This window comes from Cnephaeus nilssonii, assembly GCF_951640355.1.
Source record: "Cnephaeus nilssonii genome assembly, chromosome: 16".
Classification (NCBI taxonomy): Eukaryota; Metazoa; Chordata; class Mammalia; order Chiroptera; family Vespertilionidae; genus Cnephaeus; species Cnephaeus nilssonii.
This window is the reverse complement of record NC_137087.1, coordinates 28457604-28471783: the sequence shown is the minus strand read 5'-3', so window position 1 is coordinate 28471783 and position 14180 is coordinate 28457604. Positions and strand designations below refer to the sequence as shown.

Here is a 14180-nt window from a genome sequence, read left to right as displayed (position 1 = left end):
AATATTTATATAAAAGCTCCACACTCAATTTCCTGGTAGCTTTTCTCTTTAATCATCAAATGAAATTTCAAAGAACATTCTTGGTCAAGTGATAGAGACCTATGTGGGAAACTCTTTGAAATATAGAGTGTCCGCCAAAAATGTATACACACACTATGCATAATTATAAAGGCAGAGTTTATTAAAATGCATTTCATTGTCAAAACTGATCTATCAGCTATTAAAGTATGTATATTTTTTGGGAAACACCCTGTATATAACACAAAAAGAAGGTTTTTAAGAACATGTAACAGAGGTTAAGAGTATGGGTTCTACATCTGAGTGCTTGAGATCCAATCCTCACCCCATCACTGACTTTGAGAAAGTTACTTCATTTTTCTGTGCCTCAATTTTTTTTCACTATCTGATTATTTTTAATGTCCAGAGTTTATTATATAAGAACCAAAGCTTCCTCTCAGGCTCAAGTTTATAAATTCTCAATTGGCTTGTGAGGCCAGTAGGGATACTTCTTTTTGTCTAATTTGGTTTCTGGGAAGACTTCATTCAAATCCTCAATGGTCATCTGGTCAAATGGAATTATGTTCTTCATCTTCTCCAGCTCTTTCTCATATTGCTCAATCCTGGTCTTTGAGAGAGACACAAACTCAGCACAACTTGTCACATCTTCTTTTTCTTCAGCATCCATCATGGCACTGTATTTATCCTCTGGCACAGGAAACTTCAGGACATTAAACTTCTTCTCAAAGTCATCTACTAAGCCGCCTTCACTACATTGGCCTTGTAGTAAGCCCAGTCAATAGCAGGTGGTTTCTCAGGTAGAGTAGCCAACCTGGAGGTAAGGGTCTCATTCCAGGATTTCAGCGTGTAGGAAATGGTCTTCTGGTTTCAGGGTATGATCTCCCCAAAAGCTACCCAGTCAATGGTTTTTAGAGCAAGTTTTCGCCAGCCATCTTGAGATCCTTCACCCACCCTGGCAACCCACAGTCCACAGAACAAGTCTGTGCCTCAATTTCTTCAACTGTAAAAGGAGGGTAATACTAGTACTTCACAGTGAAAATTAAATGAAATAGGGTCATAAAACACTTTGCCCAATGTCCAGCATATAGTGAACGTACAATAAATGTTAGTTGTGATACCAGATGTGCAAAAGGAAATATAGTTTCTTTACTGCTTCCGAAAGATCTTTCTTATAACCCCCTGCTGGGCAGCAGAGGGCTGCTTTTGGGTGTGGAAGAAACTATGCTACCTTTTGTTTTAAAAGACTTCCAAGAAATATTTATTCAATTTAAAGTCCATCGTCGTAACGCTGTTCCCTTCCCTTATGATTCCCCTCAAAGATGGTACAAAGAGAGCCTCAATCTTCCTCCTATGTCTCTTTTACTCTCACACTACTATCACACAACACTTCTGACAACAGATATGTAGGGGCTTTTCACCACCAAGCAATTCTCTGTAACAGTAGCTGGATGTCCTGCAATTGAACTCATTTCTGACACTATCTACCTGAATATTCCACAGGTTAAGGGCTCAGTCCTACAAGACCCCTCCCCCCAACTTCAGATGCCAGTCGAAAGTCCAGGTTGTCACCTGTGCTTCTGACCTCTCGGTTATAAATCAGAGGTTCTCACCACCCCCTCCTTGGGTTCCATTAATTTGCTAGAGCAGCTCACAGAACTCAGGAAAATAGTTTACTAGATTATTATAAAAGGATATGATAAAGGATATGATGAATGTTCACATGGAAAAGATGTGTAGTACAAGGTATGTGGGAAGGGGTGTAGAGCTTCATACCTTCTCCAGTCACCTCCTGGGTTCACCAACTTGGACGCTCTCCGAACTTCTTCTGCTGGGATTTTATGGAGGCTCCATCACATAGGCATGGTCCATCATTATCTCCATTTTCAGTCCCTCTCCCCATTCTGGAGAATGGGGGGCAGGGCTTAAAAGTCCACTCTTCTAATCATGGCTTAGTCTTTCTGGGGACCAATTCCTATCTAGAAGCCCACCCAGAGTCACCTCTTTGGAACAAAAGGTACTGCTGTCACCTAGGAAATCCCAAGCGTCAAAGACCAAATGTTAGATCAAAAGATGCTCCTAGTTCTCTTATCACTTAGGAAATTACAAGGGTTTGAGGAGTCCTGTGCCAGGAAGTGGTATGGGGAAGAGATCAATATATATAATTTCTTTATCTCCCAGATGGTTTCCCGGTGTAGGGGAAAAAACTTATGAGGTCTCTTAACTTGTCTTGCCCTGGACTGGATTGTTTAGTCTACACCGGCATCCATTTCAGGAAAACTAGTTCCATGCGACCTTTTGGTGAGCAGTGTTACCCACTGCTGTCTCTTGGTGACTTGACTTTGCCTCCAGCCATTGAAGGTCTTGACCTTGCAGGCCACCTTTTCCCACCTCCAGGCCTCTGCAAGTCCAATGATTCTTCCAGTCTCTCCACAGCTCCCCAGACCTACACCAGGGCCACAGGAACTTTCTAGATCCTTTGCACATCATGCACAGACCTTAGGGAGCCTCTCCTTCTACTTTTGCTCAACCCATCCACCCCAACGCCTTGTCGGAGGTTGGCAGAGTCCCTTGCATGGAGGTCTCATTCCAGGATTCCAAATGGGGAGTGGGTCAAAACCCCTTTGATATTAGCTTTTTATTCAAACCCATGTTATAATCTTCTGCCCCTCAGGCCAAAGTCAGTTCACATGTAATGGCAGCTTACTTTTCCTCCATTTCACCTTGTCTACAATTTTCAGGTGTTGACTGAGACAGGCTTTCCCCTTCATCTTCTTGTCTATAAGGACTTGGCTTATACCACTGAGCCTCATGGCTCAACTTTAACAACAGAGAGGTACAATCTCTACATGATAAAGGCACTTGATAAAAGGTACAAGTCAGTTAACTCAAGTCAGGAACACAGAGACATTTAACACTGTCTACCTGGAGATTGCCCCTTTATAGTATTTTTTATCATGTGGGAAGTGTTTATTTCTCCCTCAATGCCCTTCCACCTTTGCCATGGACTTACATTGCTTGCCAAATTCTGGAATTTGTAGCGGCTTTGCCTGTTAAAAGACAGTAGGAACACAGTCCACCTGCTGTTTGCCTAGAATGCAGGAAATGAGCATCTTACCATATGGATTCTTTAACACCCACCCACATGGCCCAGACACAAGCAGCAGATCCTCTGGCAACTGCAGGCCAGGCACCGCTGGGGTGTCTGCTTTGCTTGGGAAAGACACATTTTCATCCCACTGATGCAAAATTAATTTTTGGTATTCTATTGTTTATAAACTGACCCAGGATCTCTCTCGTCCTCTCGTCTATTCTACACATAGCCAATAGGTGTCCATATCATTGGCAGCTGGGTAATTAACACTCTAAACAAGCAGGGCTAACCTTACATAAATTGAATTGAAAACCTGTCTAGGTGTGAGGGCAGGGGCTGCCACTAAAACCTCTCCTCACTATGTGCTAAAGTCCCAAATATCACATTGTGGCATTTCTTTCAGTTAAAACACAATTTTTGTGCCTTTAGATCAATGGATTTACCAGACCACATAAGAACCCAAGGAATCTGGAAGAATCTTGTGTTAACAAACACTCCAGGTGATTAATTCTTTCTTGATGATTGTATGTTATTTAAAAACAAGACAAAACTTGTTATCCCTTGAATTGCTTCTTAAAGTTAAATTATCCCAGGTGAGTCTGGTTAAGGAGACCTCCTGGATTATCTCTTTAAGCTGTGATCAGAAAGATCCAACAAGGTTCTAGGTATGGCATTTTTGGGCTCTTTTCCCTGACGTCATTGTAGCTGAAGTACTTCATTGTAGTTGAAGTTTTGCCAAACTAAAAAATTAAGATCTGTGTCTTGGGGACAGAGCTGCAGAACAATAGTAGACTTGTTTTTTCATTTAAGACAAGGAGACCATTCTGGAAATCAAATGCCTGCCCTTGCTGGCTCATGAAGCAATCACACAGGTGAGCGTGATTGGAACTGGCCCCTCCTCCTCACCTGCTGTCTTAGGTGAGGCATCCTTTGCTGGTCTGATCCCAGTTGCTGGAGATTTCAGGAAGCAGCCTTAAGATGCCAGTTCAAGGTAAGGTTTGCCTAAATTCTTTCTCATGGGCGAGGACTGTACTGAGAAGTAGAATTGGGCTGTTTTAACCTCAGGAGAGCCAACCCCACACTTGTCCAAAGTTGATAGCAGACACTGATACAGACTTTCAGGGGAGGAAAATGAGCGTAGAAAAGGGCTGCGCGGTGGAAAAGTGGTTCGGTTAAAAAATGTGTGAATACTGATGCACCATTCTTACCCATACGTTTTTCTCTTTCTGGTGGAAAGTCAGTTCTTTCATTCAAATGTTGTTTGCTCAGTAGTTTCTTGGTTAATATGATATGAAAGATAAAATTGGTTATTGTGGCAGGGGGGTGGAGGATGGGGGTGCGAAACACCTTTTGAGCTGCAGTTCCAATAATCAAATCTCGATTTGGGCTGCTAGGAATACTTGTGGCGTGCAGCTTCTTCAAGGTAAGGGTTCCCAATCTCAAATATTAAGCCAAGTCTTGAAAGGGGTGTGTGTATGTATGGGCATACATGGTGGGCGTGTTGCAGGAGCTCTAGACTGGTAGAGGCCAGAGAAAGAAGGGAGGGACTAGCATAGATCTTCATTTATTTGTTTTTATTACTTTAAAATTTTTCTTTTAAAATTATAGTTGATATACAATATCATATTAGTTTCAGGTGTAAAACATAGTGATTAGACATTTATATAGCTTATAAAGTGACCACTCCTATAAGTCTAGTACCCCTCTGACACCATAGAGAGTTATTACAGTATTATTGACTATATTCCCTGTGCTGTGCTTTATATCCCTGTGACTTATTCTTTAACTGGCAATTTGTACTTCTCAACCCCTTCACCTTTTTTGTCCAACCCCCCACCTGGCAACGATTAGTGTGTTCTCTCTATGAGTTTGTTTCAGTTTTGTGTGTGTTTTTTTAAGATTCTACATATAAGATAAATCATACAGTATTTGTCTTTCTCTGTTTTGTTTTACTTAGAATAATACCCTCTCGGTCCATCCATGGCATAGATCTTTAAAATGATAGATACTATAAAGTGCAAAGAGACTCTCTTGTTTTAGTATCTCCCAATCACTTCAACTTTGCCATTCTCCATCTGTGTTCCTCAGGGTCTTGACATAATTTTATACTATTACATTAGATTTATTGGCTTAATTGATTGATTATACGCATTATATTTATTCTATTTATTAGTTTGCCCTCTCTTGTTCCACTTCTGAAAATGTATGTTCCTAGTGGGCAAGGATCTTACTGGCCTTTATGCTACTGAATTCCGAATGCCTAGTAGGTGCTCAATAAAGAATTGTTGGATGAATAAAGAACTGAATGCACTAAGAACTTCATATACTAGTACATTACCTCTCAATAACCTATGTTCTAGAAGATTTTGGACTGGAAATTGTTAGTTTGTTTTTTAACCGGCTTTTTTTTTTTTGCAACTTAACAAAAACCTATGGGTGAACAGTTGAAATCCAAGAGCTTAGAGTATAGCACTTGGAATACGATCACCATATCCTAGATATGTGGCACCATTCCATTACTTTTATGTAGACTGTATACATTTCTCTGATAAACAAGGAGTTGAAGGCAGTCTGTCAAATTCACATGCATTCAGACTATTTTAGGAGAGCTAGTCTGCAGTCTGCCCACCGCTGTTTAAATGTGTGTATAGTTGTAGTCTCCATTGTCTTAAGTCTAGCCCAGAGGTGCTCTTCCTCGTGACAGAATTTCAAAAACATTGTACCAGAGCTCACATCAAGGGCCACATAGCCCACCACGGCCTGCTCCTGCTTCCTAAATAAAGCACCTCGAAACTTTACAGCTTGGAGCTTCCAACCCTGGAACAGGGAAGGTAGATGACTCACGTGTCAGAAAAAACATGGCATATTTTTGGATGATATTGGTTCATAAATTTTAATCCTTCTTAATGACTGTGTAAAACCTTTCAAGGGAAATAATCTAGGTTTTGCACTTTCTGACTTTTACTCTCTATTATGTACAGATGTGTTTTCATAAAGTATACTCCCTTTTTGGAAGAGTATAAATTGACAAATTTGTATCCTTGTTTTAATACTCTATGAAACCAGAGTCCTTATTGATAGATAGCATGTCCATACAATTGCAGTTTCTAAAAGAGGAAAAGGAATTATAAAGAGTATACATTAATAATGTTCATTTTCAAGAGATTTAGTAATAGAAAACTTACATAGTTGCAAGCTTTTATTTTCTCCCCTTTCTTAGGTGTTAATTATTCTCTTTCTGATGTCCACTAAGAGGTAACATGTTATACTTATTATATTAGAAAAAGAAAAATAAGATAATATCAAAGACAGGATCTGATGCATTATAAGTGAACATTCATATACATACACCCACATGTGGCTGGTGATGGGATGACTCAGGAAAAATTTTTGAGGACAAATTTTGCATAATACACAATAAGAGCTTTTCATAGATTTTGACCCAATATCCCACCTTTCATTGTACCACTATTCATAATATTTGGGAAAAATAAAAATGTCCAATGACTGGAGAATATAAATTATGTATATTGTGTAAATTATATGTAAAATAGGTTTATTATCTATGTTTATAGTTATATTATACATAAAGCTGTTAAAGTAGATCCATGAGCCCTAACCAGTTTGGCTCAGTGGATAGAGTGTCGGCCTGTGGACTGAAGGGTCCCAGGTTCGATTCTGGTCAAGGGCATGTACCTTGGTTGCGGGCACATCCCCAGTTGGGGGTGTGCAGGAGGCAGCTGATCAATGTTTCTCTCTCATCGATGTTTCTAACTCTCTAGCCCTCTCCCTTCCTCTCTGTAAAAAAGTCAATAAAATATATTTTTAAAAAAGTAGATTTATGAAGATCAGGTGTTGAGAAAAGCCTTTCATTTTTTAATGTAAATGAAAAAGCAGAAAGACAAAGTTATAACACTGCGATTTTACCTGTGGAAAAATATGAATATATTAGATGCAAACTGGAAGGAAATATTTGTTTTAGAAAGGTAGAATTAAATATGGTCTCTCTGTGTGTGTCTTTCTTGTAATAAAATGAAAAAAAAATCTAAAAAGATCCTGAAAGTTTATATAATTTCTAGGAAAAAAAGTTGATAAAAACCTTGATTAAAAACCTGAAATAGCCTGGCCAGTGTGGCTCAGTGGTTGAGCATCAACCAATGAACCAGAAGGTCATGGTTTGATTCCTGGTCAGGGCACATGCCCAGGTTGCAGGCTCCATCCCCAGGGTGGGACATGCAGGAGGCAGCCAATCAATGATTCTCTCTCATCACTGATATTTCTGTTTCTCTCTCCCTCTCCCACCCTCTCTGAAATCAATAAAAAATATAATTAACCCCCCCCCCAACAAAACCTGAAATAAACAAATGCCTACTTCATTTATTCTACAAAAGCAAATATTTGTGACCTACCTTTTGTGGCCCTTACAAGTGTATTTCCACTGCTTAAGAAAGCTGTTCAACAATATTTGCAATGAGATTTAGTACTGTCCAAAGTGTATCCAGCAATACAGTGAGGGAAATGAGGGCCCTGATCACACAATTAGTAAGGGCTGATGCACCTAGAAGCACAGGTGGAAGCCTGCTGAGTGATCAGGGAGGAGACAAGCCAGGAAATAAATCAGTGAGTCTGCTGGGACTCTTGTTTATAAGGGACAAAAAAATAAATATAATATATTCAGATTATATTAAGCATAATGAGACTGTATTAGCTTAGGTAACTAGGAAGTATACAACTTGTAGGAACTCAAATGATTTCATCTAAATCACTCCCCTTTACTCCCCTCTTCCCTCAGCCCCCTCACCCCCTCTTTCTTTTTCTCTCTCCCTCTCTCTCCGCACTCACCGCCTCTCTCACCTGCTCACCCTCTCTCTTCTGTTCACCCCCTCTCTCCCCCATTCACTCGACCTCACCCCTTCTCTTCCCCCTTCATTTTCTTTATTCATGTTTCAGATGAACTTCTCTTTGTGTGTTGGCCTTCCTCCAAGGGGCAGGCTTTGCTATGGACTGTCCCAGGTTTCTGTCATCCATCTTAGAGACCCCAAAAATAGTAGCTCCAGGGAGCTTCTTGTCTGTTGTATTACATGTGCTAGCAGTGACTGGGGTTGTCTTACGTATGCGTGGTGGCTGTGAATTGTACTTATGAGTGAATGCCGCTGGTTGAGGATGCTGTGCCAAGGATGCTCAAAGTCAGGGCCACCTCTGTCACTGATTAAAACACTGATAATAATCTCTCCAAAGGGGGGCGGGGGGGGATAGGGGATATTTGCAATAGTGTCAACAAAAATAAAAAACTACATTAAAAAATTTAAAAATGAATCTCTTACATCATTATTGAAAAGTTAGCCCAAACCTAATGCAGTATTATTGCAAAAGTTCCCATTAGAAGTAGTAGTCTTTTTAAAAAGTTCTGCTTGCTCTCGATAAATATGGAGTTTCAGTAAAACAGAATTCTGCAAACAAACTTGAGATATGCTTGGGAAGACAAGCTCAGTTTCTTTCCTTTTATTTTGAACCCCTGATTGTCTAAAACCTTTAGTTTATTTTCCCCTTCCTGTCTCCCGTGGTTCCCATGGCAACAGCAGCTTACTGGGTCGGGTCGGGGCTGGGGTAGGGTAGTAGTGAATGTCTGAGTCATTTTTAAGTTGAGTGTTTATAAGGTGGGAACTGTACTGCATTAGTCATTTGTATCGCAACTCTTAAGTAGGTCAGTTGTCTTTTCTCTAACGAGGAAGTATTTGTTCTCTTAACATTCTGCCAAACTCGTTTATTCTCTTCCTCATCCAAGTCATACAGATGAATGTTCTAGGCCTCTGATCCTCAGGAGGTTTATGGAGTAATTAAAAAAAAACCCACCTTGTGGATGGAAAAGAGGAACAGGTGGGAGTAGCTAGAGTAGAAGAGAGCCAGGTACGAGTAGCCAGTGTCTTGTAAGAATGTTAAGTGATTTTGAAATCCTTCCATAAGGCAGAGTAAACGATCATGACGGGGAGCAAGCGGGTTCTATATGAAAGTGCAAACATTTGGTGGCCCTCCATACTAAAAGTTCTTCCCAGCAGACTGGGAGTGGGCCTTGACACCGTCATTAATTGTATTTCTTGGGGGTAAGACATGGATGATTTCTGTTTGAAAAGGAGAAGGTACAAAAGTGGAGGTCATAGCTTATTCATTCTTGTACCTCCTGCAACAGCTCCACTGCCCAATAAATAATGAGTGATGACATGGTGGACATTATCAGCTAAGAATAGTTCATTCACATTCAGTATTTTTAGCAGATTAATTCTCGTCATTCGTTTAATCATTCATTCAACATACATTTCCTAATGATGAGAAATTATTATTTTATTGTGACTATAACATAAGTTAGGCAATGAGCTAAATATTTCATGTACATTCTCTCCTCACAGCAACCCTACGAGACAGGTACTATCAGTATTACCATTTTATAAGTAAAGAAACCTAAGCTTAAAGAGGTTAATTTCTCCATGCAAATAGTAGATAAATGGCATATGACTGTAAGTCTCTCTGATGCTTAAAGTCTGTATTTTAAATCCCAATGCTGTTGAGTGTTAGGAGATAATTCTGCACTATTATATTGAATCATTTTCTTGTAATTTTTTGTTAAAGAAACTGGGATGTTTGTTCGGTAAAATTTCTCAGAGTCTGCATTTTGCTGATTGTATCTGTAAAGTGTCATTTATTTTCACCTTTCCTCTGTATTTTTTATAAATTGATAGTCAGATATAGAAGCTTGCTCAGATTTCGGCTCAATTTTTGTTTTTTCAAACCTACTCAAGTGGTATTGTGTTCTTCCATATGCTTGGAGACACATGATGGTCTCTTTTTTGTATAATATTAGCGATTCATATTGGCTATTTGGTTCACCTACTTTTTAGAGGTTCAGAATAGTGATTTTTTTTATTATATTGGTTACATATATGTATGTATGTTGGGTGTGTGTGTGTGTGTAAACCTCTTTATTAGCTAGAATGTTTCTAGAAAGGGAAACTTTCCCTCATATATTATTTGGTTACTTAGCAGTATACTTTGTTTAGGCGATGCAGAATGAATTTCAATTCTTTTTGGCATTTATCCACAAGTGAAATTGCTGGGTCTTATGGTAGTTCTATTTTTAAGGAACCCTCATACTATTTTCCAGAGTGACTGGACCATTTTATGTTCCCACCAAGAATGCAGAAGGTTCTAATTTCTTGATTCTTTAACTTATACATTTTCAAAACAGGCATCTTCTATGGCTATCAATTAATTGTTTTTATTATGATAATGAACTCACAGAATTAAATATATTTGATGGTTTTTAATCCACTATAGTTCTTTTTGTTAATAACAAAATCATCTCACTTTTGATCTGTCTGAGCCTCTTCAAGTTTGCTCCTTGTCATTTGTCACAACCCTAGTGGTCTTAGGTAACTTCTTTACTGTCTTGTATGACATGATGTCCCAGCTCACCTTTTAAAATGTCCTGCCCAAACTTGGAATTATCTATTTCTTGAAGAAATCCTGGTTCTCCTAAGTGAAAAATGATATCTGGAGACTCCTGGCTTTTATATTGGTACCTAATTAAACAAAAAAACATATCTCCTGCATGGGTTCAGTCTCTGGCTAGTCTGTTAGTAACCACTGGTCGGACTTAAGCAACAACAGTGAGAATTAAGAGAAAAAGGATAGCTGAAACCGGTTTGGCTCAGTGGATAGAGCGTCGGTCTGCGGACTGAAAGGTCCCAGGTTTGATTCTGGTCAAGGGCGTGTACGTTAGTTGTGGGCACATCCCTGGTGGGGGGTGTGCAGGAGGCAGCTGGTCGATGTATCTCTCTCATTGATGTTTCTAGCTCTCTATCCCTTTCCCTTTCTCTCTGTGAAAAATCAATAAAATATATTTTTTTAAAAAGAGAAAAGGATAGATGATAAAGTTTTTCCCCCCAATTGTTTTATTTTGGTAAAATATAGGATATAGAATTTGCTATCTTAAGCATTTTTAAATGTACAGTTCACTGGTATTAAATGCATTCATAATGTTGTGTAACCATTGCCACTGTCCATCTCTGTGATTCTGTCATCTTGTAAAACTAAAAATCTATACACATTAAACAATAACGTTCCCCCACATCTGCCAGCCCCTGACAAGCACCATACCTCTGTCTATATGATTTTGACTAATATAATTACCTAATATAAATGGAATCGTGCATTATTTGTCTTTTTGTGACTGGTTTATTTCACTTAGCATGGTGTCCTCAAGATTCATCCATGGTGTAGCATATGTCAGAATTCCTTCCTTTTAAGGGCTAAACAATATTTCATTTACATATTACATTGTTTTTGGTATAAGTCCAGAAATGGAATTGTTGGGCCATATGGTAGTTCTAGTTTTAATTTTTTGAGGAACCTCCATACTGGTTTACACAGTGGCTGGACCATTTTGTATTCCCACCAAGAATTCAGAAAGGTTTCAACTTCTCCACATCCTCACCAACACTACTACTACTACTTCTCCTCCTCTTCCTCCTCCTCTTCCTCCTCCTCTTCCTCCTCCTCCTCCTCTTCCTCCTCCTCCTCCTCCTCTTCCTCCTCCTCCTCTTCCTCCTCCTCCTCCTCTTCCTCCTCCTCTTCCTCTTCCTCCTCCTCCTCCTCCTCCTCCTCCTTCTCCTCCTCCTCCTCCTTCTTTTCTCTTTCTCCCTCTGTTTCTCCCCGCTCTTGTAATAGGTGTGATGTGGTATCTCACTGTAGCTTTGATTTGCATTTTCCTAATGATTAGTGCTATTGAGCATTTTTATGTGATTATTGGACATTTTCATATTTTCTTTTCAGAAATGTTTATTGAAGGCCTTTGCCCATTTTTGAATGGGGTTGTTTTGTTGTTGTTGTTGAGTTTTAGGAGTAGTTTATATATTCTAGATATTAATCTCTTAGTGGATATATGATTTGAAAATATTTTCTACTATTCTGTGTGTTGCCTTTTTATTCTGTTCATATTGTCTTTTGATGCACAAAATTTGAAAATTTTCATTAAGTTCAATATACCTATTTCTCCTTTTGTGGCCTATGCTTTTGGTGTCATATCTGAAAAAATCACTGCTAAGTCCAATGTTATGAAGCTTTTGCCCTATGTTTTCTTCTAAGAGTTTTATAGTTTTAGGTCTTAAATTTAAAAAAAGTCGTTTGATTTTAGAGAGCAGGGGGTTGGGTGGGGGCCTAGGATTGTGTCCTTGACTGGGAATCAAACCCACGACCCTTTGGTGCACAGGCCAATACTCTAATCACCAAGCATGTTTAGTGAGGCTCTGGTGGCAGCTGAGTCTGCCTTTGTGTATATCCTTTATGGAGCTGGTTGCGTGATGCTCTGGTGTGGTCTGCAGCCAGCCTTTGGGTGTGTTGGTTCTGGATCCTCTGAGGAGGGGTTCCAGTTCAGGCCAAGTTCAACTACCATTTGTGCCAGATCAGCTACAAAGTGATCTGCTTGTTGCTGCTTGTGCTGGGCTTGGAGGTGTTTGGGAGAAGACTACACTGTGATCCTGATTGGGAGATACAATGCAAATTGAGACCGGTTGCCACTTGTACAAGGCTTAGGGCCACTTTGCAAGGGGTACAGGACACCTTGAGCCCAGACACTGCTTGTTTGGGTTTTGTGGACCTTTGAGAGATTTTAGGAAAGTCAGCAGTGTGAGCCAAGGCAGGCTATTTGTGTGGAAGAGCTCATGGTAGCATTTTGTGCTGGGCACTTGAGTTGGCTGGGGTGGTGTCTCAGGGAATCACCAGAGCAGGGCAAATGGTGTTATTCAGGTTAATGGAGAGCATATTTGGCACCAGCCTGAGCTTGGCAGCTGGGTTGGGAGAGGGCTCAACAAAGAAACAATGGTGCCTGCCAGTGCTTCAATCTCCGGAAAGAGCTGCCCTGACCCCTGCCCCTCCCGCCATTGTCCTGAAGTTAGTCAATTCAGTTCCTCCTGGATGTCCCTGGATCTTTTTGAGTGGCTGTCGCTGTGCTGGAAGCCAGATTGAGTGAGTCTGTGAGTGAGCAATTCCATGCCTGGGCTCCTCAAGAGGAATGCCTGGCTCTCCAGGTGCCCTCCATCTCACTTGGATGCAATCCCTACTGGTTTTTACAGCCAGATGTAATGGGAACGCTCCTCTTCCAGGCACTGGTGCCCCAGGTGAGGGAGCTGGGTATGGGGCTGGAACACATTGCTCCTCAGGGGGGGCTCCCCAGCCGAGATATCCCTCCCAGTTCTTAATCACCACACCATGGGTGTGGGACCTGTCTATTCCACTTCTCCGCCCCTCTTACCAATCTCATCGTGATTCTTTTTTATATCCCTAGTCACAGGAATTCTCTTAGCTACTCCTGAGGTGGTTTTCATTGATGGTCGTTCTATAATTTAGTTGCAATCTTGTTGTAGTCACAGAGGAGGTTAGCACAGCATTTACCTACTCTGCCATCTTACCCAAAGTCCCTATACTACGTTTTCTTTATCCATTCATCTATTGATGGATACTTAGGTTATTTCCTTAGGTCAGTGGTCCACAAACTCATTAGTCAACAGAGCCAAACATCAACAGTACAACAACTGAAATTTCTTTTGAGAGCCAAATTTTTAAACTTAAGCTATATAGGTAGGTGCATTGTTATTAACTTAATTAGGGTACTCCTAAGCTGGCCTTTGCTAAAAACTCAAGGGGCCAAAGAGCCACATGTGGCTCGCGAGCCGCAGTTTGCCGACCACTGCCTTAGGTTGTATCTTGGCTATCTATACTAATAATAGAGGAATATGCAAATTGTCCAGGACTCTGTCACAGTAATGACCGAACAGCAGGCTGCGTGGGCTTACAAGGCCGGCAGGGGAGTTAGTGAGGGACAACCAAACGACTGAACAGCAGGCTGCATGGGGCGACCAGGCCAGCAGGGCGGCGGGGGGCGGGGAGTTAGGGGCGATCAGGTCAGCAGGCAGAGGCGGTTAGGGGTGATTAGGCTGGCGGGTGGGGGGGGAGGGCAGTTAGGGGCAGTCAGGCAGGCAGTCAGGTGAGCAGTTAGGAGCCAGCGGTCCCAGATTGTGAG

General features: G+C 40.7%; 1 pseudogene across 1 annotated transcript; it reads right to left on the bottom strand.

Annotated features, from left to right (window-relative positions):
- Positions 1–466: 466 nt before the first annotated feature.
- On the bottom strand, positions 467–13421 carry LOC307112538 (ATP synthase subunit d, mitochondrial-like; annotated as a pseudogene). Its single transcript has 4 exons — positions 13413–13421; positions 5843–5926; positions 2723–2835; positions 467–970 (listed from the first exon to the last, which is right to left on the bottom strand). The product of its transcript is annotated as an ATP synthase subunit d, mitochondrial-like (transcript).
- Between the last annotated feature and the right edge of the window lie 759 nt (positions 13422–14180).